Raw genomic sequence first — 25,840 nt, forward strand, 5'->3', positions numbered from 1 at the left:
CTGCCCTTTGTCCTGGGAAGGGATCCACCTCTGTGGAGACGATCAAGGGACAACGCCCCCTGATTGCCTCACCTTGTGACAAAACCACACATGGAATTCCCTACTGATATGATAACTTCGGTATGCGAGAGAGAGAGAGAGAGAGAGAGAGAGAGAGAGAGAGAGGGAGAGAGAGAGAGAATGAGAGAGAATGAGAGACAGAGAAGTTATCACTTCTCCCCGACAAAGGCCTGTCCCGAGGCCCCTGGACCCACGGGCCTGCACGAGAAGTCCAGGCAGACCTGTTGGGCCCTGTCCCTTGGTCAACTCCGCATAAACCAGAATTTTACACCTCGGGCTCGCTTTTCTGTTTTCCTACAATAGGAGAAGGGTATTGGACCTTTGCAAATTTTGAAAATATGACAGAGCATCAGATCATCTGGCCTGACTGAGTAACAACGAGTCTGTGTTTAACACATTTCTTTCTTTTTCTTAAGTTTTATTTATTTATTCATAGAGACAGAGAGAGAGAGAGAGGCAGAGACACAGGCAGAGGGAGAAGCAGGCTCCACGCAGGGATCCCAATGTGGGACTCGATCCCAGGTCTCCAGGATCACGCCCCCGGCCAAAGGCAGCGCGAAACCACTAAGCCACCCAGGTGCCCCAAACACATTTCTTTTAGGCAGATCATGCAAACGTGATCTGACTCTTATGGTCAAGAAAAGAACCTCAGTAAAGCCACGTCTCTGCTGTAGCTTGAGACCCCTGCAGAGCGGGTCCGTACACCTCCCACGGTGGTGCACTCAGATAAACCGAAACCCTGGGGCACCTGGGGGGCTCAGCGGTTGAGCGGCTGCCTACAGCTCAGGGTGTGATCCCGGGGTCCTGGGGTCGAGTCCCGCATCGGGCTCCCCGCTGGGAGCCTGCTTCTCCCTCTGCCCGTCTCTGCCTTCTCTCTCTCATGAATAAATCATTTAAAATATTAATAAATAAAAAACAAATAAACCGAAACGCTCTGGGCCTCCGTGGTGGTTGTGGAAGGCTCCGTCCGTGTCGCACAAGCTGGCCCGGGCAGGAGGCAGGGTTTCTGCAGGCCATGGTGAGCCCGGAGACTGTGACCCAGCCCGGGCCCGGGGCTGCAGCCGCTCAGAGCAGCAGGAGGGCTGAGGCCAGGCCCCACCCGCGTCCTCCTGCCACCTGTGTGACCTTGGGCAGGGCTGGCGCTAACCTCTGTCTCTGCAGCATCCCTCATGTGAGGGGAGAGGACCAGCCCCGACCTCGCAGGGTTGGAGGGAGAACTCGCCCCCAGGGCTGTGTGCCCCCCAAAGTGCTGTGCACCCGCGTGCGTGTTGTGAACATGACCGTGCTGAGCTCAGGAGCAGCCACGCACCCCATTCCCCATGGGCAATCGCACCCCAGTGTCCGGACTCACCCAATGTGCCCCCAAATCAGCAGAGGCTCGCACAACATAAACACACAGACAGTGGCCCTATACTGGGTGCTGGCTCTGCACGCTCGAGAATCTCACTGGTCCCTCACGACGACTCCCCTGGGCATCTGTGTTGCGATGTCCTAGAGAAGGAAACAGAATCTGCAAAGTTTGGTTACTTGGCATAAATATGAGGAAGCTAGTTTAAAGACCAGTTTCTTTTTTTTAAAAGATTTTATTTATTTGAGAGAGAGCACGAGCAGGGGGAGGGGCAGAGGGAGAAGCAGACTCCCTGCTGAGCGGAGAACCCCATGCGGGGCTCGATCCAGGACTCCAGGATCATGACCTGAGCCAAAGGCAGACACTTAACTGACTGAGGCTCCCCAGGTGCCCCTGAAGACCAGCTTCTTACAGTCAAGAGAAGGATGAAGATCCCACCCAAGGCAGGAGAACCTGGCCCTGCTCAGAGAGCCCCCGTACCTGCTTCTCTTCCCTTGGGCCGGGAGCTCGGGGGCCAGCTGACCCCACAGGGCTACTGCCCTCGGAGGCACACAGCAGGGTAGAGAATAGGCCGCAAACTTCAGGCTTGTTCCGGAGGCCTGGCAACCCCGGCTGACTCCGGGGACCTGGAAAGGTAGAGACGGGCTCCCGGCCCGCCAAAGCCCGCTCTGACAGCGTGTGTCTGCCTGGGCACCCACAGTGAGGGTTTTGCTGTTCCTGCTGACTGCTTTGCATTCCCTGGTTGGTTTGCTCCAGCTTTGATCTTTGACAGCGCACGTATATAGAGTTACCCTGAATAGAAAGTGCCCTTGTTCTGCTTAGGAGGCCCCAGACCTCTTCCTTCCTTCCTCCAGTGCATGATCAGGAGCTGCCATCTCAGGACCCAACAGAAGGGAGAAGCCCAGACAACGTGTCACTGAGGATGTTTCCAGCAGAGATGCTGCTGCTGTTGCTTCCAGAGCCCGGGAGAAACGCTCAGCTTGCCCAGCAGAGCTAACAAAGTCTGTTGTCAAATATCAAGAAACCGGAGCGCACCAGGGATGGGTGGTCCTGGTGCCAAAGCCCTCACTCGTGCCGTAGAGCATCCCAACACGACACTACTACTGGTTCCCACAGAGCCTTGGAGCTGCAGAGATCCAGGGTGATCTAGTCTGACTCCCGGGGTTGGCGATAAGGGAAGCGGGGACTGGTCCAAGGTCACCCAGCTGCTGGATAGAGAGCCCAGAGCAGCCGGAACTTCAGTCATTGCCTGTTGAGGGCTGAATTGTGCCACCCCAAAACTCATCTGGTGAGTCCTAGACCCCAGCACCTCTCCGGAGGTGATATTTGGAGACGGGGCTCTCAGAGAGGTAAGTAAGGTCAAAGGAGATCACACGGGTGGCCTCTAATCCAATACGACTGGTGTCCTTAAAAGGAGATTAGGACACAGACACACACAGAGGGAAGACCAGGTGCAGACACAGAGAGAAGGGGGCCGTGTACAAGCCAAGGAGAGAGGCCGTGGGACAGCCAGCCCTGCCAACCCCTCCGTCTCGGACTTCGGGCCTCCAGGACCATGACAAACAAACTTCTGTGGTGTAAACCAGCCTGTCTTTGTTACGACATCCCTAGGACTCTAACAGGGGGCCCGGCCCGTCTCTGCTTCCCCACGACGTGAAGCTATTCAGGGAATGGGAACTTTAAAGCGCATCACTCTTACACACTTGCTGAAGTTAATGACATGTTGGGTGACGTGCACTTCATTAGTGACATCTACTTGGGAGAATCCCTGGGATGTTGCTCGTATTGCACAGCCGGGGATGATGAAGTCCCGGAAATGGCTCTTCTGTGTGACCGGTAAGCTGTTTCTGCAATCGGTTCCCAAAGAAGCCATCTAGAACGTTCCAGGTGGCAGAGCAAGAAGGGGTGCCCACTAGTTAGGACATGATCATTCATTCGTTTGGATAAAATGTAGTGAGAGTCTCATGAGTTTATTTCCCTACTTCTAAAGTTCAGAAATGGAGCAAGAAGAGGAGACCAGGGAGGACTTCTGAAGGAAACGCGGAGGCAGGCAGAGGAAGAGGTTGAAGAAAACCGGAAAGCGGACGTCTCCCACGTGTGCGTCGGACAGAACTTTAGTGACCAGTGTTCTGTGGACAAAGAGATAGACAAGAAGATGACACCCTCCCGTCCCCTCTCCCCCCACCCAGAGCACTTTGGGTGACCAAGGCCACACACATGGGCTGGGAGCCAACCTGCCTCCAACACTGGCCGGCTGTGCAAGCTTGGGCAAGTTCCCTAACCCCATGTGCCTCAGTTTCTCCAGGATGGTTTAAAGAGAAATCTCAGGAGTACCTCTCTCACGGGGCAGTGGTGAGCACTCAGTGAGCTAAAACACATAAAGCTCTTCTTAGCACAGTGACCGGTGCCCAGAAACTCTGCTCCCGTTTAGTTGGCAGGTAAAGGCAGCGTCTCTGAGAAGCAATCACGAGAAAATGCAACAAGCGTTCTAGGAAGGGGCCCTGGAAGCCCGGAGGAGAGAGGCTCTGTGTGGCCGCAGTGAGCACGCTCCAGCCGGCAGAGCTGCGGCTGTGCTCTGGAGGAGGGACCGCCCAGAAGCAAGGCTGGGGGACTCGAGAAAATACCACACTGTCTGAGATGCCACCAGGAGCTTCTGACCCCTGGAGTTGAGGAGGGCAGAGGGAGAGGAGAGCGGAGAGGCCGAGACGGGCGGCCACGAGAGCCTCCGGGTCGGCGCTCAAACAGGAAAGGGAACAGACTGCCCAGAGCACGGGAGTCGCACCTCCGAGGATGTGAAGCAGGTGCAGGTGCTGGGTCCGCAGAAGAGAAAGAGGCTCCCGCTGTGCTGAGGAAGCCCATCAGAAGGAAAGGGGTCGCCCCCAGGGGGAGATGTCCAGGTAGAGGCGGCAGGGCTGAGACTGCATCCAGGCGAGGATCAAACACTGACCACAGCAAGCCGCTGAGATTTCGGGGATGTTTGTTACACAGCACAGCCTGCCTGACCACGCCAGGGCTGTCAGAGCCCCGGTCACGGGACGGAACCAAGGACAGAGGTGAGTCCAGGATGACCGCGTGGGCAGCCAGGTGAAGGTGGTGTTGCCACCCACAGCGGAAGATGCTAGATGCTAAGCCTTCACTTGTATTTTAGAGTGTTTGAGGAGCTCCGGGCCATAAGCAGATGGAAATGTATATGTGAAACAACACCAAGGAAAAGCCTAGAACCATGGCTGCAGGAGCGTGGGCTTCCAGGTGGTAGCTGAAGTCCTGCAGGAGAGAGAGCGTCCGGGCCTGCGTGGCATGCAGCGGGCAGAGAATGCAGAGCGGAGGGAAAAGGAGAGGAGAGGAGCCAGGGAAGGAGTGGGAAAGACGCTGCCTTTCAAGAACAGGAAGGTGTGGTGAGGACGCCAAGGGAGCGGAGCCTTCGAGAAGAGTCGCCCTCAGGGTAGAATGCCCGGACGGGCAAGTCGGGTGAAGTCTGCAAAGTGCACTGGAGCCCCACGCCTTGCAGGCCCCCACCCCCACCCCGCGGGACACGTGGGAGGAGCCGCCTAGAGGGGGAGGGAGGCCGAGGGAGACGAAGCAGCAGCAGCGCACCGCCAGCACCCAGGGCGGCCTGCAGGGCTTCGGGCACCCCGGGGTCAAGGGTGGCGGCCTGCTTCGGTGCAGAAACTGCTCGAAATCCAGGGGCAGAGGCTGAGGCGACCGATAGCCCTCGTGCAGGAAGATAGCAGGTGTTTACAGCAGTCCCGGCCCTTGAGGCCCTAGCGGTCCAAGCGGCCAGATAAGTCGCTGGCTGCCAACGGGGAGGAAGTATCCCCCAGACCAGCAGATAATGCCCCAGGGGGCTTCCACGGGGGTAAGTGCCCCCCCAGACCAGCAGATAATGCCCCGGGGGCTTCCAAAGAGAAATTACTTCCAGCTGGAAGGGATCGGAAAGAAACCTCAGAGGCAGGGCTGTCGGGGGTCAGGCCTACCGCTCATGCCAGCGGCACTTCCAGGTTCTGGAAGAGTGGCGTCTCTCCTTCGGCCGCCTGGGCTTCCTCCCTTCTCCTTCACTCAGCTGCTGCTGCCACCAGGGTGAGCGTTCTTCTACGGGACACCCAGTGTTCCTCGCACGAGCGGCAGCATCGTGCATGGAATGCCGTCTGGAGAGCTGACTCAGGGTCCCCGCCGGCGCCGCTGGGATGGCAGGAGCAAAACGCGTCCGAGCAGGACCCCAGGGTGAACATTCGCGTCCCATGCAGCGGCCACACGGGCGGAGACCCCGGGGCGGGCTTTGACAATTGCAGGCCAGGCTCCCCGTCATCTCACCCTGAGCCACTCTAACAGGACGCTGCGACAAGACGGCCTCCCCGGCATCTGCTTCTCACAGTCCTGGGGGCTGGAAGAGACCAGGGCACCCTCTTCCTGGCTTACAGACACCCTGTCCTCCCAGGGTGCAGACAGGGATCACCTCACTGCACCTCTTTTTATAAAGGCGCTAACTCCCTTCGGAAGGGCCCCACCTCCAAACACCAACTCCCTGGGGATTAGGACTTCAGCGTATGAATGGGAGGGGGGAGGACAAGCACTGAGTCCCTAGTCCTCCTTTAAAAACTCCCTCCTGCTGGATAATGAGAACTCCAAGAGGTAAGCTTCACTTCCCAGATCTTCCAAATAATGAAGAAAATTCAGAGCACAGAGGACATTGATGCTTTTTTCTTAAGAAAAGAAAAGAAAAAAAGAAAAGAAAAGAAAGAAAGAAAGAAAGAAAGAAAGAAAGAAGAAAGAAAGAAAGAGAAAGAAAGAAAGAAAGAAAGAAAGAAAGAAAGAAAGAAAGAAGAAAGAAAGAAGAAAGAAAAGAATCAGGTTCACATAGTGAATGGATAGCTTTTTACTCATAGAACAAGTACATTTTTGAAAATAAAACTGAAATGAGCGCCAAAATCAGTTAACTTTTTAAAAGTATTTTTTAAGGATTTGTTTATTTCTAGAGACAGAGAGGGAGAGACAACAGGGAGAGGTGCAGAGGGTAAGAATCTCATGCAGATCCCCTTCCCCCCCCCCACCCTCTGGCCCTGAGATCACCACCTGAGCCGAAATCAGGTCAGACGCTCAACTGACTAAGCCACCCAGGCGCCCCAATTTTTAAAAGTACTTTCGCATCTCTTAACTTGATTTCTTCTCACAGGACCTTTCAGAGTCCCAGGTGAGAAAATAGAAACATAATGTTCGGGATCGACCTGAGGTCACAAAGCCAGTTGTGAAGAGACAGGTCCCCAGTCGCCCCGTCAGCCAGGGCAGTCCGCACAGGGACTACTGTTTGGGAGCCGAAGCATGTGGCTTGGTTTATTTTTATTTCGGAGCTAGAAAAAGGTATTTTGCAAGGTGCAATGGAAGTAGACCGTCTCCTCTGCTAGCCACTTCGCAGACATATGGCCTGCTTCCCCACCAGTTAGGAAGTGATTATTGGAGCAGCATAAACAGATTTTTTTGTCAAAGTGGAGGTGTGATATTCTCAGGTTTTGTGAGAACACATACACACATATTTTTACCAACCCAATCTGTTTTCCAGCAGCCCAGTGGCCGCAGGGTCTGGGAGGCCAACCTGAGTATTTGGGAGTCACAGAGGTATGCCTGGTGCAGTGTCTGGAAGCTTCAAGGACACCTGACCTGCCAGGAGGCTGAACCACCACAGATCGGGCCAGGTGGCCAAGGACCCATGAGGAAGGAAGAAAGGTGGACCGCACAGAGAACAGGTCTGGAAGCAGGAGTCCCAAGTCCATTCCGTGTCCACAGGCAGCACCTCCCCTTGCTACCTGCCCAGGCTTTCACCTGTGACAGGAAGAACCACCACAAGAGCCACCTCTTGCACACAGAACCATACAAAGGGCTCATCTACTACTGGAGCCAGAGCTTTTGTTTGTTTGTTTGTTTGTTTGTTTGTTTGTTTGTTTGTTTTACGTTGCTATTGCTGGTTTAGCTCTAAGATCTCTTTGAAATAAAATTTAAGACTTGCAAGAGACATTAGGGTAAAGATAGCAGATGGAGCACATTCCTTTACTTTCATTACCTCCCTAATTACCTTGAAAACAAAAACTTTATTGTGTCTTTTTACAGTATAGATCTGTGCTATCCAATACGGTAGCCAAGCCACATGTGCTACATCACATTTTTATTAAATAAATTCTAAAATTTGGTTTATAGTGTGCATTGGCCACATCTCAAGGACCCAATAGTTGCATACAGCTAGTGGCTCTTACACTGAACAGCACAGGTAAAGAACACTTCCATCATTGCAGAAAATTCTATTGGACTGTGCTCATACAGACCCAGAAGGAGCAAAAGCAGTGGGGAAAATGTGGAGAACTGAAAGTGTGGGATGGGTGGTAACTGGCTGGACGAGTAGGATAAAGCTGAATTGTAACCCAGAATAGGGGGTGCCAAGAAGGCAGCTTGCCCTTGACATTTGTAAAGGCTTGGCAGGAGTAACACAGCAAGCCACATGCCTTACCTCTGAAAGAAAGGCTAAACCAAGATAACAAACTCTATTGAAAGGACTAAAAACCACCATTTCTCCTCTACCTTGACAAACACAACTTCATGATAATATATGAGGACAATGTATATGCTTGCCAGGACCACCATAACAAGGTACCACACACCACAGAGCTTAAAACAACAGAGTTCGAGAAGCTGGAAGTCCTAAATCAGAGTATGGATGAGGTTGGTTCCCTTTGAGGACTTTTAAGGATACACTGCCCCATACCTCTCTCCTAGCTTCTGGTGATGGCCAGCAACCCTACCAGCATCCCGTCGCTCATAGATGCATCACTCTCCACCTTCTGGTGGCTTTTTCCCTGCATCTCTGTCTTTACACGGCCTTCTTCCTATAAACACACCGGTTATATTGGCTTAGGGACTCTCTCTATTCCTAATATGACTTTATCTTAACTAAAGATACTCCACAAGGACTGTGTTTCTAAAGGTCACAATCTGAGGTGCTGGGGGTTAGGACTCCAACATAACTTCTTTGGAGGACGTAATGTAAGCCCTAATAGCCAGATTCAATTTGGAGTTCTCAGACATCTCCGAGTTCACATCAGAGCACCACATCATGAGAAGAGCCTCTGCTCCTGACCCCCTCGTTCTTTCCCACCCCCTGCTCTTCCGTGTCTAAGACGCCTTGTCATTCCTCCAGCCATAACTCCCACCAACCATTGCCTCTTATTAGAAAGACAAAAAGATGAAATAGAAGAACCAGAGGAAACACCGAAGGCTTATTTCAGTAAGTCTAACATTTGAAAAGAGAGTTCCAGAGAGAGAAAGGAAGAAATGAAGGAAAAAGAGAAAAGAAAATCATCAAGATCTAATGTAAAAATAGTTCTGAGACTCAAGAGACATGAGTTTCCAGCCTAAAGGACCCACTGAAGGCCTGGCATGATAGAGGAGAAGAGACTCACCCCAAGGTGGTCATCATGTCACTTAAGAACACTGAGGACAAAAAGAAAATCCCACAAACCATCAGGGAGATAAAAATAGGTCTCATACAGAGTATCGGGAATCAGAACGATTTTCATTCACAAGAGTAACACCGGATGTGAGATCATGATGTAGTAAAGTCTTCAAAAATTGGGGGGGGGGGGGATAGAATTTCAAAACCAGAATTCTGTACCAAACCAAACTACCAACTAAGTATGAGGATATGACAAAGATAGCATTAGTCATTCAAGGTATCAGAGTACTTACCTCCCACATACCTCAAGAAGGTACTGGCAGATTTGTTCCACCAAAAGAAGAGGAAAAAACTATGAAAACAGGCATGAAACCCAACCTAAGACACAATCAAAGAGCAAACTTCAGACTTCCAGTTCTAGCTCCAACATGTAAATAGCTTAGCTTATCATTTTTACAACACAAAAAATCTGGAAAACTGAAAACAATCACTTTTCTTGGACTCCTCAGGGACTGGTGTTGCAGGACAAACCACCACCCCTAAATCGGCAGAGACAAGATACGTCAAGAATCACAGCCAAGATTTTACGTAAAGATCATAAACTTAGTCATAAACTGGTAGGAACACTGAAGTGGTAATTTTGACAAATTGCTAGAGGCTGAGTGTAGACTAGCCTAAAGAAAAGAAACTCCTGGGGCTTTCACAGTTTAGGGGGGCCTTTGCTTTCAGGAAGTCCACCAAGCTCTCACAATGAAGAATCACGAAAGATCCCTGCCATGGTTCTGGCAGGAAGAGGGAAGGTAATCGTGTATAATATGCCCCCAAGTATTTTCCATAACAAATGCCAGTTCTCCAAGTAGGAAGACTGCCAGGGCAATCCCAGCTGGGGGCACTTCCCCTAATACAGCACCCTCTAGACTCCCTGTATTGCCTACCAGGGAAATGGTGGGGGGAACACAGTTAACAGGGATGATGGCTTCACAGAGATAGATTGGGAACACAGATATAATATGCTAACCCTGATCAAAAGAAACCTGGATATCACATAGTGATAAAGGGGTCAATTCTCCAAGAACACATAGAAATCCCTAACATGTATACACCTAATAACAAGGGCATCAAAATACAAGAAGCAAAAACTTACAGGAATGCAAGGAGAGGTAGATACACCAACAGTTTTAGCTGGAGACCTCAACACTTTCAATCAGTAAATGACAGATACAACGAGCAGAAATCAGTAAGGGTATAGACGACCTAAATGGTCAATGTGATCTGACATTTATAGAATACTCCATCCAACCACAGCACAATACGTTTCGTTCTCAAAGAATATCATTCCGTTTATATGAAGGTGAAAAATAGCAAAAACAACCTGTGCTATTAGAAGATCAGAATAATGGCCACCTCTGGAGAGCAGGATAGGGGTGGTAACTAGGGGAGATGTAAGGGATGCTTCTAGATACTAGTAAAGTTCTGTTTCTTGACAACTGCATGTGCGCTTTGTCATAAGTCACCAAGATATACACGCACTTATGCTCTGGGTGCTTTTTTTGTTTGCATATAATGCTTTGGTTCATCTTTAAAAGAGAAGCAAAGGAATCCCCTGGGATCATAGCGTTGCTGGAGATGGAGCCGTGGAGCCGTGTCTCCACAGATCGCACAAAAGTAGAGATGCTCTTAAAGAACTTTCTTCTTCTTTCAGGGGCACCTGGGTGGCTCAGCCATTGAGCATCTGCCTCCGGCTCAGGGTGTGATCCCAGGGTGCAGGATCGAGTCCCACATCGGGCTCCCCTCCCTGCAAGGAGCCCGCTTTACAAGTGTAAAACACTGAAGTATTATTTGTCGAACTTTGCAGAAATTTCCTAGTTCCATTAAGAAAGACTTTGCCAGCTTTGGTAGCAGTTGTATTCAGAATTTGGCATAGAACCTGCTACATGGTAGAGTATTCAATATCCATTTGGTCATTTAATCAATTGGAGACTTCGCCCTCTGCCTGCGTCTCTGCCTCTCTCTCTCTGTCTCTCATGAATAAATAAATAAAATCTTTTTTTTTAAATAAATAAAATCTTAAAAAAAAAAAGAATTTTCTTCTTTCAAAGGAGAAACGGGTGGGACTAAGGAGATGGCTGATGACCTTGGCCACGACTCGGGGGATTTGGTGGACGTAAGAGGAGCTCCCAGGCTCCCTGTGTTCTCTCGACCCATAAAATGGAATCTGAAGGAATAGAAATATTATTTTTTTCTTAAACATGCTTCCTCTCATTACATATTACATACTGCCATGTGACTTAGTGGTGCTTGTTTCACGAGAGAAAACAATGTTCTTGCTCAAATTTCTCAAATCCCTTGAGACGGGTTTTAGTTTTAAAGTCAGTACACAGCTAAGTGCACTCAGGGCCCACTTGCTTTCTCTTTGCGTTTTCCTCCCTCCTGGATGTTATAAATGGCTTGTTTTTAATTTCCATAATGTTTCATTATAACAGGCAGAGGTCAAGAGAGCAGAGATAAATGAAATTATTAAATCATCTCCCTACCCTCATTCTCAATCCCCACACGAATCCATTCAGCCGTCTTCTCACCAAAGGTTCGTTGATGAATCTAAGAACGAACCAGTGAAGAAATAGATGATTTCATCAGAGCTGCCAACGTGTAACAGAACCGGACGCCTTCACCTGCTCGCCCTACCTTTGCCCTGTCAGCTGCTGATGCCACAGAGCCTTGGAATTGTCTAGATGCCGACATCAGACCGACAGCAGGGAAACAGACAAGGAACCCAGCAACTACATAAATCAACCATTAAAAATCAGGAGGGTTTTTTTTTTTTTCCTGGAAACGTTTTTATAATTAACCTACAAACCTAAATTCTGTGGAAGGGAACTCAAGGCAAAATCCCAAAGTAGTGATAAAATTCCCACTTCTTAGGTTCACATTTCAGGCATGCCTCAATATTAACTTCTCATTTCCTCCTCTCCTATGCTAATCAGGAGTGAAATAAATACAATCTTCAAACTGTGGCCTTAAATTTAATCCCAGGTCTCGAGGGGGCTTTATTGCTTTTCTAATCCGGCCTCCTCATTACACAGATAAGAAAACCAAGGTGCAGGGAGAGAGCCCACTGCCCAAGGTCACACGAGGTCAGAGGTGCAGCTGGGGCCCAGAACCCAGGCCTGCCCCTGCCTTTACCTGCATTACCTCCACAGGACGAAGCCAAGTGGCCAACGACGCCCGCATCCCTGCTGCCGCCGGAGAGCCTGAGCTCGGCCCAGTGGTTCTCTGAGCTCACCCAGCCCGCTGCCAGGCCCCAGAGACCCGCCACCATCCTCCCTGAGCCTCCGCCCTCTGCCGCCAGCGTTGGACTTCACCTCCAGAGGAAACAGGAGTCAGCCGAGAACCCTGCCCCCCTCCAGCATCTCCCTGACCCTGCGCCACACGACAGGCCCACCTCAAACCGTCTGGTCCCTCCTTCTCAAGGGCAATCCGGGGAGTCCTCCCATCTTGACCTCCCCCCTCCCACTCCTATGGATGAGCCATCTCTGCTTCCAGCAGCCTTTTGCAACAGACTTCCAAGCATGCCAGCTTCTGGCCTTAGAGAGCAGCACACATGTGCCCCCGGGGCTCTCTGCCCTTCTGGGTCGGCCTCCCCGCTCCCCTTCCTCATGTCCCACCCCACCTCCTGCCACTGCCCCTCCTGCCCTCCTTAACGCCAAGAGCCTCTCCCTAGTTCTCTGCCCCTGACCTGTCTGGTGAATTCCCCCGGGACCCCCTCCATGGATCCCGGCCCCATCTCGCCCTCGCAGGGAAAGCTCCTCTCAGGGTTTGCTTGCCCCTGGGTTGCCCTCCCTCGATGCACCTGCCCCGCTTCATTTGCGGTGATCCTGTGGCTGGGTCCTGGCCCTCCTCTCTCATTTCAACCTCTCCCTGGAGGTGAGCACCCCCTCCATAGCCACAGTTACCCTCCAGTCCCCCTGGGGCCTCAACATCCAGCCTGAATACACCTGCCAGATGCCGCACTGGCCACCCCCAGAGGGTCATAGCCTCCATGCACCTCTATGCTTCTCCCTTCCCCACGACCTGTCCCCGTTACCTCTCCCGAATCACTCGCCCCTCCCTACCTTGCCCACTAATCCCCTGTTATGCTGAACCCTCTGGCCTTGGGGCCTTACACACGCTGCACCTTCTATTGGAAACACTAGTCCTCCCTTGCCCTCCCCCTCCTCCAGCTGTTAAATGACGAGGTCCTAACTCCCCGGCCTCAGCTTAGATGCCACCTCTTCCATGGACCTCTGCCAAGCCCCCAGGTGAGTGGAAGGGCCCCTCCCCCACGTCCCCATCTCTCTCTCTCTCTCTCTCTCTCTCTCTCTGGGCCCCAAGCTGCTATCTGGGTTACTCAGTGCACAAGAATGCAAGCCTGTATCTGTCCTGCTGGCCACCGGTTCCCAGCTATAAGCACGTACCTGGTTCACAAATGTTCCAGTTTGTTCAGCTCTCAGTTGCATGAAATAGGTGTTCGCCTCGCTGGGTGGTCCTCTAGACCATGAGCACCTGGAGGGCAGAGACTGTTCTAGCCACGTGTCCCAGAGCCTGGCACACAGCTGGCTCCAGTGAATGTTGCTTCTGTGCCACTACCGCATGAGGGGGTCGGTGCCTGCCGGGTCAACCAGGACACCCTGATCAGGGGAAGAAGGGGTCAGGGGAAGAAGAGCAGCCAGTTTAGGTGACAGTGATTTGGGCCAATCATGCATGGTCATTTCACACAGGTCCCCGAGCCCCAAGGAGAAGAATTCGAACAGAGGACATCAGCTCCATTCAGAGGAGGCACAGCATCCTGGCTGCAGCGGGCATCGAAACGACATGGGGAGGATCTGTTGGAACAGGGCCTCCTGTCATCAGAACTTTCTGTGCTGTCTGTGCCAGGTCACTGGGGAATGCCCAACACCTCCCTGGGAACAGAGGAGCAGGGACCCAACTGCCTACGTGGCTGGACTTCCGAGCGCCCGGCCAGCCCTGGCACCAGGGCAGCAGCCTGGCCTCGAGCCCCAGCCACACACACACACACACACACACAGACACACACACGACGCTGCAAACTGTGAAGAGTCAAGTGATGACCTTTGGATCCAGGGCTTTGCTAGCAAATTCAGCCACCGCGTCCCGGCCACAAGGGCTGCTCAGGTGGGACCCAATTTCAATAAGCTGCCCTGAAATCTTTTTTTTTAATTTTTTTTTTATTTATGATAGTCACACACACAGAGAGAGAGAGAGAGGCAGAGACACAGGCAGAGGGAGAAGCAGGCTCCATGCACCGGGAGCCCGACGTGGGATTTGATCTCGGGACTCCAGGATCGTGCCCTGGGCCAAAGGCAGGCGCTAAACCGCTGCGCCACCCAGGGATCCCGAACAAGCTGCCCTGAAATCTAATTAGCCTCTGCGAACACAGCAAGCCAACCCCTTTCTGCAGAAGCAGAACATGGAGAAACCCTAAAACTGCAAGGCGAGACCCCAAGCCGCTCAACCCAGATGTGTGCACCTGCTCAAGGGGCTGAGTGCCGGCTGTCGTGCACCAGCCCTCGATGGCTCCCAGCCTCAGCTGCTCGCTGACCCTGCTTCCCCTCCCCACCCCAAGGACAGCATTAAAGCATAGGGGTGAGAGTCACAGGCACCGCAGCGCAACATTGTGTCACCTTCCCGGGAGCACACAGCTCTCTGACACTCTGCAGGGGGAAGATGCTGAACGCTGAACGACAGGCAGGAGAGCAGGGGTGACAGAGACTTCTGGAGTGTGCAGGGCCTGAGCAGCAACCTCCACTTTCAAGCTACGAGTCCCCGGGTGAGTTCCAATACTTGCCAGATCATCAGTGTTCCCATCTTTAAAATGGGGATAATCGTGGTAGCAACCAGGCAGGCATAACGAGAGGGGGACTTATCTATGGCAGTGGCGCTTTATCCTCTTCTCTTGGTAAACTGGCCGCATTTTTATAGTCCCAGACAAATAGAATGCATTGGGTTTGTATCCTTCGGACAGACCTCGTACGTTTCCATCAGTTGCACGTTATTTCCTGCCCTGTGAGAGGTCATGGGGAGAGGATGGCCCCTACCTGCCACAGCCAAGCTTTGGCCCAGAGAGTCCCTCCTAATCACTGAACAGATACTGGTTGAGGATCTGCCTTCTAGAAGGGAGAGGTAGATAATAAACGATAAGCTTAATACATAAGTTATGTAGTAGGTTAAAGGTCACATGTATTCCGGGGGAAGAAAGGAACAGGGAAGGGAAAAGGAGAGGAAGGGCGTGGGGACAGGTTGTACATTAAATGGATCAGTCAACATGGACCTCACTGAGAGACTAAATGAGACTGAAGGCTGGAGTCCGTCAGAAATCCGAGCAGAGACCATTCCAGATGGAGGGAACTGCTTGACGAGGCTTTGAGATGAGAGCGGGCCCAGCATGTTTGCAGATGCCTCCTCGATACAGACACCTGGTCTACCCCTTGACCCCTGGTTCTGATTCCAGGCATCTGCTGGCAGCCAGGGTAGGGCCCGGGCCTTGCTTGTGATAGTCCAAGCCCGGCCACGGCTAGTCACTGAGGCCCTGCCTCCCTGACCTGCCCAGATTTCTCCCTCTCACCCACTCCTGCAGGGAGACCCCCCAGGGTGAGCTACACTCCTAGATGTGCATCTCTGCTATTTCCCACCCTGTGCTTACACCCTGGTCAGCCTGTGGGGTTAGACTTCCTCCTCCAGTTGCAATGGTATCTCATCCCTCTTGCGTCCTCAGGTCCAGCAGGGGGTCCTACTGCAGTGGTCCGTGCACCGACCTCTCCTCGGCCGCTGTGGTGAACCAGGTCATCCTGAGCATGTGCAGCCAGCTCTCCCCAGTCACAACTCAATGGCCACTGGTGGGTGGGCTGGGGTAGCCTTAGAAAGGGAGGGCTGCACCGGTAGTGAGTAGACAGTGGAGGGGTGGGTGGAGAAGTGTGTGGATAGATGGATGAAGGACAGACAGGTGGGTCACAGATGAGAAAACAGCCCTATACTTTCCCAAAAACCATTCTAAAGAGGAATGTTCTTTCACCCCCAAAGCACTGTTGTTTCCAGAAGCTCCACCCCCACTAATGCAGGCCCCTCAGGTTCCAACCCTGAGTCCCAGACTCACACCCAGTGACGTCACCCACTTCCCTGCACCATTGGTTGTGGAGATGCAGGTGCTTCCCACATACTCCCCAAGGGTCTTAGTGCCGACTGAGGGGGGCCAGGCGTTTTCAAATCTTTTTTAGCAATAGAATTATTTCTTCAAGTGAAAACTCATGAAGAGCTCCAGTAGACAAAACAGAGATGTGAAAATGGTCTAACTGAAGTGTAAATAAAGCACATTCTGGAGCACCAACCCTTACTCCACCCAGCCTACCCCTTTGCCCTGGATTCCACAAAGTACCCTTCACAAACCAGCCAACAGACCCAACGGGCTCCAGGAGCAGTGAGAGCTGTAGCAGCTCGCGGCGGCCCGTGGCTCACAGCTTGGAGCAGAGTTACAGGAGGCGGCGTGTGGGAGAGAGAGAATGTGTGTGTGAGAGAATGTGTGTGTGAGAGAGAATGTGTGTGTGAGAGAATGTGTGTGTGAGAGAATGTGTGTGTGAGAGAGAATGTGTGTGTGAGAATGTGCATGACAGAATGTGTGTGAATGTATGTAAGAGAGAGAAAGTATATGAGAGAGAATGTGTGTGTGAGAGAACGTGTGTGAGAGAATGTGCAGGAGAGAATGTGCAGTGAGAGAGAGAATGTGCATGAGAGAGAGAATGTGTGTGTGAGAGAGAAAGTGTGTGTATGAGAAAGAATGTGCATGACAGAGAGAATGTGTGTGTGTGAATGTATGTAACAAAGAGAATGTATGTGAGAGAGAATGTGTGTGAGAGAGAGAATGTGTGTGAATGTGTGTGTGTGAGAGAGAATGTGTATGCGAATGTGCATGGCAGTGTGTGTGACTGTGTGTGAATGTGGAAGGGTATGTGTGTGTGTGTGAAAGAATGTGTATGAGTGTGTGACTATGAGTGTGAAAAAGGTGTGTGAGCATGAGAGAATGGATGAAAGTGTGCGCGTGAAAAGGTGAGTGTGGGTGTAAGAGGTGGTGTGTGTGAGTGTTTAAGAGAGAATGTGAGAGTGTGAGTGTGAACGGGTGCACGTGTGTGTGAGTGTGGGGGGGGTGATCAGATCTCCGTATATTACTTAGCTCTACACGGTTAAACACACAGGCCACAGTCGTAGCCATTTCACCAAATGGCCATAAAACTAAAAGATAAATAGGAAATCCCTAACTTGCAGGGATTTTTCTGCGTAGGGAGTGGTGCAATAAAGTGCTATCTGCACCTCGTCAAACTAAGTCAAACCCCAGGGGAGTGGGCAAACAGAGAAAGGCCTGGTTTTTCCCCACCGGCGGCCCCATAAAACCTTCTCCAAGGCCGAGGGGCCAGCTCCGAGGCCCGGGTCAAGGACCGGTGTCCAGGGCCGGAGGACACGGGGCCTCCTGGAACCACCCCCCGGTGAGGAGCGGTGCCCAGCGGGATCTTCTGCGAGCCTCAGGCCAGCACCTGGGGAGGAGGGGCCCCCCCGCTGGTCGCTCAGCGTCCCGCATGGGGTTGAGGCCAGGCCTTGGGCGCCGGGCACCCGGAGCCCCCCACACCCGGGGTGCTGCGAGCCAGGAGCCCAGGGCGTCCGGTGCCCACCCCACGTAGCACCTCCTTCTCCCTCAGGGCCACCGGGACCTCACCCACCGGCAAAAGAAAGAGCCCAAGCACGTGCCAGGGACCACCCGCCGAGCGGCCTGCCGTGGGGTGCCCCCGGCCCTCGCTGCAGCCGCACGCCCCTGCGCGGGGACATCGCGAACACCGGGTGCTTTTCCAGAAACACGCCTCACTGAACTGGAACCAGGAGGAGATTCGAATCCTAATTCCATTCGGGGGGGTCAGGAGAGGCTGGGGTCAACCCCCCATCGACCAGGCCGGCCGTACAACCCCACAGCCAGCTCCCATCGTGTGGGGCTGGGACGGAGCCAGCCCTCGACAGCCAGCCGGGGCGGGGGTGGGGGCAAACCCTGCTAGGATGGGGGCCACAGGCATGCAGGTGCCCCCTCGCTCGCTCTGGTCCCCTGGTGCCTGCTTTCCAAACGACCTGCTCCGGGACTCCTCTCCCACGAGACGGGTCCCCAGGTCGGCCCGCCCCGGCCGCGCTCTCCCTCATCAGCCTCCCAGAGGAGCTGTGTCCACGGAACAGCCGCACAAAACACTATCTCTGCCCCCACGAAAGAAAAGACCCCGGATTTAGGAGGCTGTCAGCCGCAGCCAGGGTGCGCTGCAAGCAGATCCGGGGGCTTCTCCTGCCCCACTTGGCCCCGGGGCACCTCTCAGGGGAGTCACTGCTGCTCCCGAGCGCCGCCTCTGGCCTGGGGTCCCCGGGGGGCTGGACACGAGTGGGGGGCCTGGAGGTGCAGCAGAGCCAGGGCTCTCGGTGAGCAAGCACAGGAGAACGGCCCGAGACAGGAAATCAGTGGGACCAGGAAAGGGGGGGTGAGAGGAAGGAATAATAGTTTATTTTAAAGATAGCAGGAGAGCGGCGAAGAAGTGACAAGGCGACATTCTTTGTAGCAGCTACAAACGCCAGGCCCTAGGGCAGACGTCGAGCGCCTTCCGGAGCGGCTCCGGAGCAAGGCTCTTCACGCCCATTTGACAGATGAGGGAACGGAGGTTGGGGCAGGGTAAACGCTTGCCCACGGTCACGCAGCTGGTAAGTTCCAACCCTGGCGCTGGGACCACGGAGAGACTCGGTGGACCCGCTGGCGATACGAAGACAGGAGCAGAGGGCCACCGAGGCCTGAACTTCCTGGTCCCACTGAGTATGCGAGGCCCCTGTCCCCGCGGAGACAAGAGGAGGACAAAGCAAAGGACGCCCGACATCACGTGGCCGGCCAGGCCCCAAGGTCCAGGAGTCACGGGGCTGAGGTTGCAGGTGTTGCTCGGCGTCCAGGGCACAGTGGGCTCCACTCGATGACGTACCGTGTCCAGCCAAGGGCTGAACGTGCCCACAGTTCTCCTGTTTGCGCTTCGTGACAATGAATCCGCTGAGCTCTCGTTCGGTCTCGCTGGGAGGGCTGAATTTCTCACAACCGCCCCCCCCACTCACCCACGTCACGCAGAATGTGCAGACGCTGTCCTGTCGGCAGCAGAGCCAGGGGGCGGGGTGAGGGGCGCGCCCGGGACCCCAGCTGCTGCTCTGCCCCTGGAGCTAGCGCGGCCGGGCACCACGTGAAGACCCCCCTCCCCGTCTAAAATGTTTAAAATTGACTGGAAATCCGCCCCCTCCCCAGGGGTCCCAGTGTGGCTCCCGAGGCACAGGTGAGAGGGTTGCAGGACTGTGAATCCCGTCACCCCTTTCTCTGGAGGAGCAGGGGCAGGGACCGACCCCAGGGAGCCATTCTCAGAGCAGACGGGCTTCTGTCCATGAGGAGCAGCCCCAGAGCTGGCCTGTCCCAGGGGAGCCCCAGTTCAGTGTCCCAGAGTCCTCGACGGCTCAGCCACCTACCCTATGGGGGTTCTGGGAGGGGGGAGCCAGGGGAGTAAACCCACCACAAAACAGTTACCTCTCACGGGGCCTGACATTTGGGGTACAACGGTCATGCCCCTCTTTTAAAAGCCATGGGGCTGACACTTGTCATCGGATTTGAAAAACAGAAATCTTCCCCCAGGTGTGTCCTAAATAGAGACATAAACACCCTCACTGTATCTCAGGAACGCTCTCCGTGTCCAATTAAGGACTAGGCTCCTCAAGAGGTCGAGAAGCGCTGCCTATCACCTCCAGATTTTGTTTTTGTTTTTTTTTTAAGTGTGAGAACATCCAGAAACCACCGTGGTTCCAATTTCTACTTGGCAAGTAGGGGCAGCAAGTTTTCAAAGGAAAAATGTGTCACATTCAAACTGCCTTTCCCGAGACGCCCGGGTGGCTCAGCGGTTGAGCGTCTGCCTTCGGCTCAGGGCGTGACCCCGGGGTCCTGGGATCGAGTCCTGCATCGGGCTCCCCAGATGGAGCCTCCCTCTCCCACTGCCTGTGTCTCTGCCTGTCTCTCGGTGACTCTCATGAATAAATAAAATCTTTAAAAACAAAAGCCAAAAAACACTGCCTTTCCCTCCCTCCTCACTAACTGCTCCTACTAACTGCTCTCCTGGGAGCTCCTGGGACCCACTCCCTCGGGCACAGATTGGGAGGTGCTCGGACCGCCCACCCAGCAGACCCTGTGCTCCTTCCCGCCACGGGCAAAGCCAATGCCCGGCAGGGAGCCGTTTGATAAATGTCGATAGAAAGGCTGCTCTGGCCTGGGGTGAAGCGTTCACTGTCTGGGGCCTCCCTGCCCCCCCTTAGAGAGAGGACAACCCCGCATCAGGACAGCCCAGGCCTGGATTTCCACCCACCACCCACTTGCTGTGTGAGAAAAAAAAAGACACCTATCTAAAATTCTGATTTTTGTCTACTTTACCTTAATGGTGTACAATTTTACATAAATGTTGTGGGCATACAAAGGCAGGAGACAAAGCATATATAATTATATATGTCTCTGCACATCATGCTTTGGTTTAGAATTTATGTTAAAGGGAGCTGGACTGTCCTTACCAGGTATTAATAGCCTAACAGGAGGGGGAGGCTCCCCGTGAAGGATCTAGGGGGCAAGATTTTTGTATCCGTAATAGGGTAAGGGCCGACGAATGTGCTTTAGAAGGGATGCTGGAGCGGATTTCATCGACTCCTCCATTAAAAAGTCTCAAAAGCGTATTTTCAAAAAAAAAAAAAAAAACATTTACTTTTAGGAGTAAAGACTCCTTTACCCTGGCTATGCCTGAAAAGGATCGATTTCATCAAAAATGACGGATCTGTTGTTCTAGAACCTGCAGGTGCCCAGATGCCGCAGGTGTGAAATGCATGGAATGAGGTCCCCCACGCAAACAGGTAGAAACACAAAGAAGTATCGGCGGAGACTTGGGGACGCTCTCAAGAGCGGAAGGTGTCCTCCCACGGCAGCCTTGCTGCTCCGCCCCAGGACCCCGCCAACCCTGCGGCTGTCCCGTCCCATCCCACAACACGACCTCGTCGCGCTCACGTTCTCCAGCCGCACACGAGGCGCCTTCTCAAGACCACGGGGCTCTTTCTAGACCTGGTTAACCTTCCAAGGTAGAGGCGGGGCCCAAAGAAGAGGTGAACCCAGGAATCTCGAGGGGTCCCAAACCGAGGCCACACCTCACTCACACCGTGAGTCCACGGGGCGAGGGGCCACACACGCTCCGCATCTTGGGACCCAGCCTCATCAACATGTGGCTTCCAGGTAGGTCTTCGGGATGGTGAGAAGAGGGGAGAGCACGTCAGCGCTGCCCGTCGCCCTTTCTAGGCGCTTCCCTCAGGCTGACCTGCCTTCTGCTCCCGCTTGCTCCTCACCCTCGGTGGGGATCCTCCACGCCCACCTGCCCTTCTGCCCACAGGCTGCTCTCCATGGCCCGCGAGCAGGCCCCTGCCCCCGTGGGCTCTTCTGGCACATGCCCATCCCTGGCTGGACGGAAAACGCTTAGGACAGACGCGGGACCTCCCAGCCCTGATGCGCTCCTCCCAGAGCCTGCAGGCCCTTCGTCCAGCCTCTGGAGCCCGGCGAGTACTCACCTGCTGCACCTGCTCCCAGAGCCTGTAGGGAGCTGTTCAAGCCGGACGCCCACACGCCAGCTAGCCGGGCAGGTGAGAGCGCCCTTCTCTGCGCGGAGCTGCTGGGGTCCCGCCGCACCGGCACGCAGGCCCGAAGGCTCCAGGACCTGTGAGCTCACAGACCTCTCCTGCGGCTCCGTGTCCATCCCTGGCCCCGTGCACCTGGAGAGCTCTTCTCGGAGACGTGTCACCCGGTACATTCATTTTCTGTTGCTGTTCTCACAAAGTACCACAGACTTGATGGCTTAAAACAAGACAAATTTCATATCTTACAGTTCTGGAGGCCAGAAGCCTAACATGAGTCTCACCGGGCTAAAATCAAGGTGTTTGCAGGACCACGTTCTTTCTGGAGCTTCCAGGGCACAGTCTGTCCCCTTGGCTTTTCCAGCGTCTGGAGGCCGCCCAGGTTCCTTGGCTCCTGGCCCCTCCCGCCGTCAAAGCCGGCAACGGCCCACTGGGTCTCTCACATCATCGTTCCAAGTGACTCTGCCACCGTGAGGACATGGGGCCCATCTGGGTAATCCGGGATCTTCCCCGAATCCCAGTACCTTGACTTAATCCCGCCTGTGCCCTGTTCACAGGTTCTCGAGCGTAGCACGTGAGGGCCTTCATTATCCTGCCCACCCCACTCGAGGGAAGGCATTCCCCTGGGACGCGCTGTGACTCCAGAGACTCCCACGCTCTCGGCCAGCTTGGTGGCCTGGGGTGGGGGGGACGGAGGGGGACACCCATGTGTCATCTTTGTGATCACTGAGCAGCACCCACCGGCAGCCATGGGTTTAAGGACCCGGGGAAGGACCTTCCCAGGAACTGGGGCTCCCATTTGGAACAGACCGACAGACAGGGGACTGGCCTTCTGTAGGAAGTTTGCTCCAGGAGGCAGCGTTTCTGCCGCTCTGTGGATCACACAAGGGAAACAGCTGGAAGGGATGGGTTTGAGGAGTGGCCACGGCCCCCATGCTCCGTGTATACTCTTCAGGCAGCGAGGACACCCCGGGGACCTGGGTGAGGGTCTCTGAGGCCGGGGCGAGCTGCAGTGGGAAGTGCTAAGCCCCCGGGCAAGCACAGGGAGTCTCCAAGACACCAGCGCCTTTGTCAGATTGACAGTGGGACAGACTCCTGCCGCAGACCCTGGAGGGGGGCGGGCAGGGGCAGGCACTGTGGGGTGAGAGCTGCCCTCTGCCCTCCGCGGGGACGGAGGCCACAAGCCAGGGAAGCTCTCAGGGCGCGGGGGGCGGGGGGCGGGGGGGGCACTGATGCTCAGCGTCCGCAGGCCTGGCTCCTGCCCCGGAGCCCGGCTCCTCTGAACATGCAGACATCCTTTATCATCTCAAAACCCCAGAAATCAAGAATCACGCAACCCTAGGACGGGATGGCACCCTGAAGTCTCATCCCGTCTGCCCCACCTGCCACAGGAAGGCACCATCAACTCCTTTCCAGAAGCCTGGAAGCTGGCCAAGGCCACTGGGCAGGCAAGGGTGGCGTGGGGCTGGCAGCCCTGCTCCCCCTCCTCCCCGATGACCACCCGCAACAGGCAGGGCCAGAGGCGGGGTCTTCCCGGGGCCTGCCAGCCTCCTCTCCTGCAGCTTCAGGAGCCGGGGCGGTGGGGGGCAGCACGGCGCGGGGTGGGGGTGCTCAGGCTGCAGGCATCGGGAGCCCACGGGCCTGCACCCTCATTCCTGGCTCGGCCACCCTCTCCGGCCGCAGAGCCTCCTTAGCCTCCCTGAGCCTCCCTTCCCCCTGGGAGACCGGAGTGGGATGAGCCCAACCGCCGAGGAGCCAGGATTTCCCGGAGCCCCCCTACCCTCACCTTTCTCCCCCTCCTTACCAAGCACGAGGCAAGCCAGACTGACTTTCCTGATCGGCCTCACTAATTTTCCGACCCGGCGGCCCCCGAAGTCAAACCCCTTGTTGTTCGGGCCAAGGTCCGAGCTTCCTGCGGTCCTCCCCGTGGGGGCCACATACCACGGGCGGGTGAGGGGTCAGCCCCGGGACCCCGGGCAGCCCCGGCCCATTGTGGTGGCGCAGACAGTTTAATTATTAACCCTTTCTCCACCGCGGCCAGCCTCCCACGCACATTCATGAGATACTAACCCCTTCAGCCCGGGCCACATAACTGGGCGCCCACGTTCCAAGGCGCCCGGCATGCCTGGGCGCTGAGTCACTCGCCAGCACGGTGTTTAGTGCCTTCGCAGGGTGATTTATCATCGGGAATCACGGACGCCCCACGCGTCAACGGCTCCCACGCCAGCGCCACTTCCCTGGCCTCCTGCGGCTGCCACGGCCCCGGGTGGCCTCTGTTCCTCTCGGGCCTGGCCTCCGCCCCAGATGCTGCGGTTCCCCGTGGGCGCCCCGGGTCCCCCCCCCCCGGGACGACAGCCTGCAGCCACCACCCCTGACATCAGCGGAGCCCTTCCCTTCCCCGCTCCCCCACTCTTAACACCCCTGTGTCCTACAGGAATTCCCGATTTTCTCCCTGCTTCGGGGAAGCACAGCTGGTGTCACGGGGAAAGGCGGCTCCTTCGCCCTCAAGCAGCCCTTGATGACGCACAAATATCCTCAACACCCTCATCACGCTCGTCCCGTTCCAGCTGCGCGGCACCGAACCTCAAGCCTCCTCCGTTTCTCCAGACCTCGCAGCGACCGGCTCCAGCGGGGTGCACTGCTCCTCAGCACCCGCCCCCGGAACCAAACACGGAATCGTTCAGGCACACAGCAGAAGCGGGTGACAACTTGGTGTATCCACTTCCTGTGGCTTCCGTGATACGTCACCACAAAGCAGGTGGCTAAAACAACAGATTTCTTTTCTCACGGTTCTGGTGGCTGGAAGGCCAAACTCGAGGTGTCGGCAGGGCCGTACCCCCCTCTGAAGGATCCGGAGCAGGATCCTTCCTTGCCTCTTGGCTTCTCCCATCGCCCAGAATCTTTGGCTCATAGGCGCAACCCTCCAGTCTCCGCCTCATCACCCTGCGGGGCGCTCCTGGTCTTCCCTGTGGGCGAGTCCAGCGTCCCTTCTGCTTATAACGGCACCTGTTGTCAGACTAGGCCCACCCACGTGACCTCACCTTAACTGGATTGGATTTGCAAAACACCTAGCCCTGGGGAAAATCACATCCACAGGTACCAGGGGTTAGGACTCGAACATACCTCTTTGCAGGACACAGTTGTACCCACAACACTGTCCTCTATCTGCCCGAGCCTGGTTTTCTTATCTTTAAGGTAACACAGCAGCTCCCCCCGCCCCCCGCCCCGACCAGGAGGGTTTGGTGACAGAGAACAGGTGCAGCCCAGCCACTTCCTGGCACAGATTTCTCAACCCTTTTCTGTCAAGACCCACGAGGCGATCTTGCAGGGGTCCCTCCAGGCCCACCAGCCACTTCTCGTCCTTCTGTCTTTGTCCCTCCTGAAAATGTATCCGAGTGAGAGTGGCGATGTTACAGACAAAGCCTGGAATCCGTGCTAATTTATATGTTTTTTAGACAAGGAATCATTGGTGAACTTGGCCCCTTTAGGAGGAATAACAATTTGCTGGAAACATGGATCGTTCTTAAGTGATCCAGAACCGGGACGCCTGGGGGGCTCAGTGGTTGATCATCTCCCTTTGGCCCAGGGTGTGACCCCAGAGTCCTGGGATTGAGTCCCACATTGGGCTCCCTGCATGGAGCCTGCTTCTCCCTCTGCCTGTGTCTCTGCCCCTCTGTGTGTGTCTCTCATGAATAAATGAATAAAAACTTTAAAAAAAGAGAGAGAAAACAATCCAGAGCCATCAGTTTAGGTAGAGCACAGAATGACTCAACAAGCATCTGCCTGCCCCTCGTCCCTTCCATACGGCCCAGGGCAGCAGAGCAGTTCCTTGAGGACTCAGGTCAGGGGTCAGCCGGACGGTCCGGGCCCATCAGCCGCGCAGCCCCAGGCAAGTCCTGTCGGCCCCCTGAGCCTCGGGTCCCCACCCGTGAAACAAGAGCACCTGCCTCATGGCATTGCTGCGAGGATGGAGTGGACGACGCTGGGGAACGGGAGGCACCTGGTGCACCCGCGGGCCGGCACCTGCTGGGCCGCCACAGTTGCACGTTCCCTCCCTGCCTGGTGGAGGCCCCGACGTGAGGCCCCGTGTCGCGCGGGGCCAGGGGTCTTCTCCTCGGCACCCGAAGGCCCTGCCAAATACAACCAGAGGCCTCTTGCGGAGCGCTGGCCGCTGCGGCTCCATAAAGACGCCGGGCTCCACTGTCTGCACTTGGGAGCTGCGGACCAGGGACGCGCTCTCAGGAGACTGC

At 54.9% G+C, this 25,840-nt stretch overlaps 1 long non-coding RNA gene across 2 annotated transcripts; it reads right to left on the reverse strand.

Annotated features, from left to right (window-relative positions):
- Positions 1 to 521: 521 nt before the first annotated feature.
- Positions 522 to 23,910, reverse strand: LOC112664876 (uncharacterized). Of its 2 annotated transcripts, XR_007403059.1 has the most exons (5): positions 23,395 to 23,910; positions 21,528 to 21,810; positions 13,298 to 13,385; positions 1,889 to 3,537; positions 522 to 1,551 (listed from the first exon to the last, which is right to left on the reverse strand). It is a non-coding gene; the product is annotated as an uncharacterized LOC112664876 (long non-coding RNA). The 2 variants fall into 2 exon arrangements; XR_007403058.1 differs by lacking the exon at positions 522 to 1,551 and having other exon boundaries at positions 1,575 to 3,537.
- Positions 23,911 to 25,840: the final 1,930 nt, after the last annotated feature.

This window comes from Canis lupus, chromosome 17 (assembly GCF_003254725.2).
Source record: "Canis lupus dingo isolate Sandy chromosome 17, ASM325472v2, whole genome shotgun sequence".
Lineage (NCBI taxonomy): Eukaryota > Metazoa > Chordata > Mammalia > Carnivora > Canidae > Canis > Canis lupus.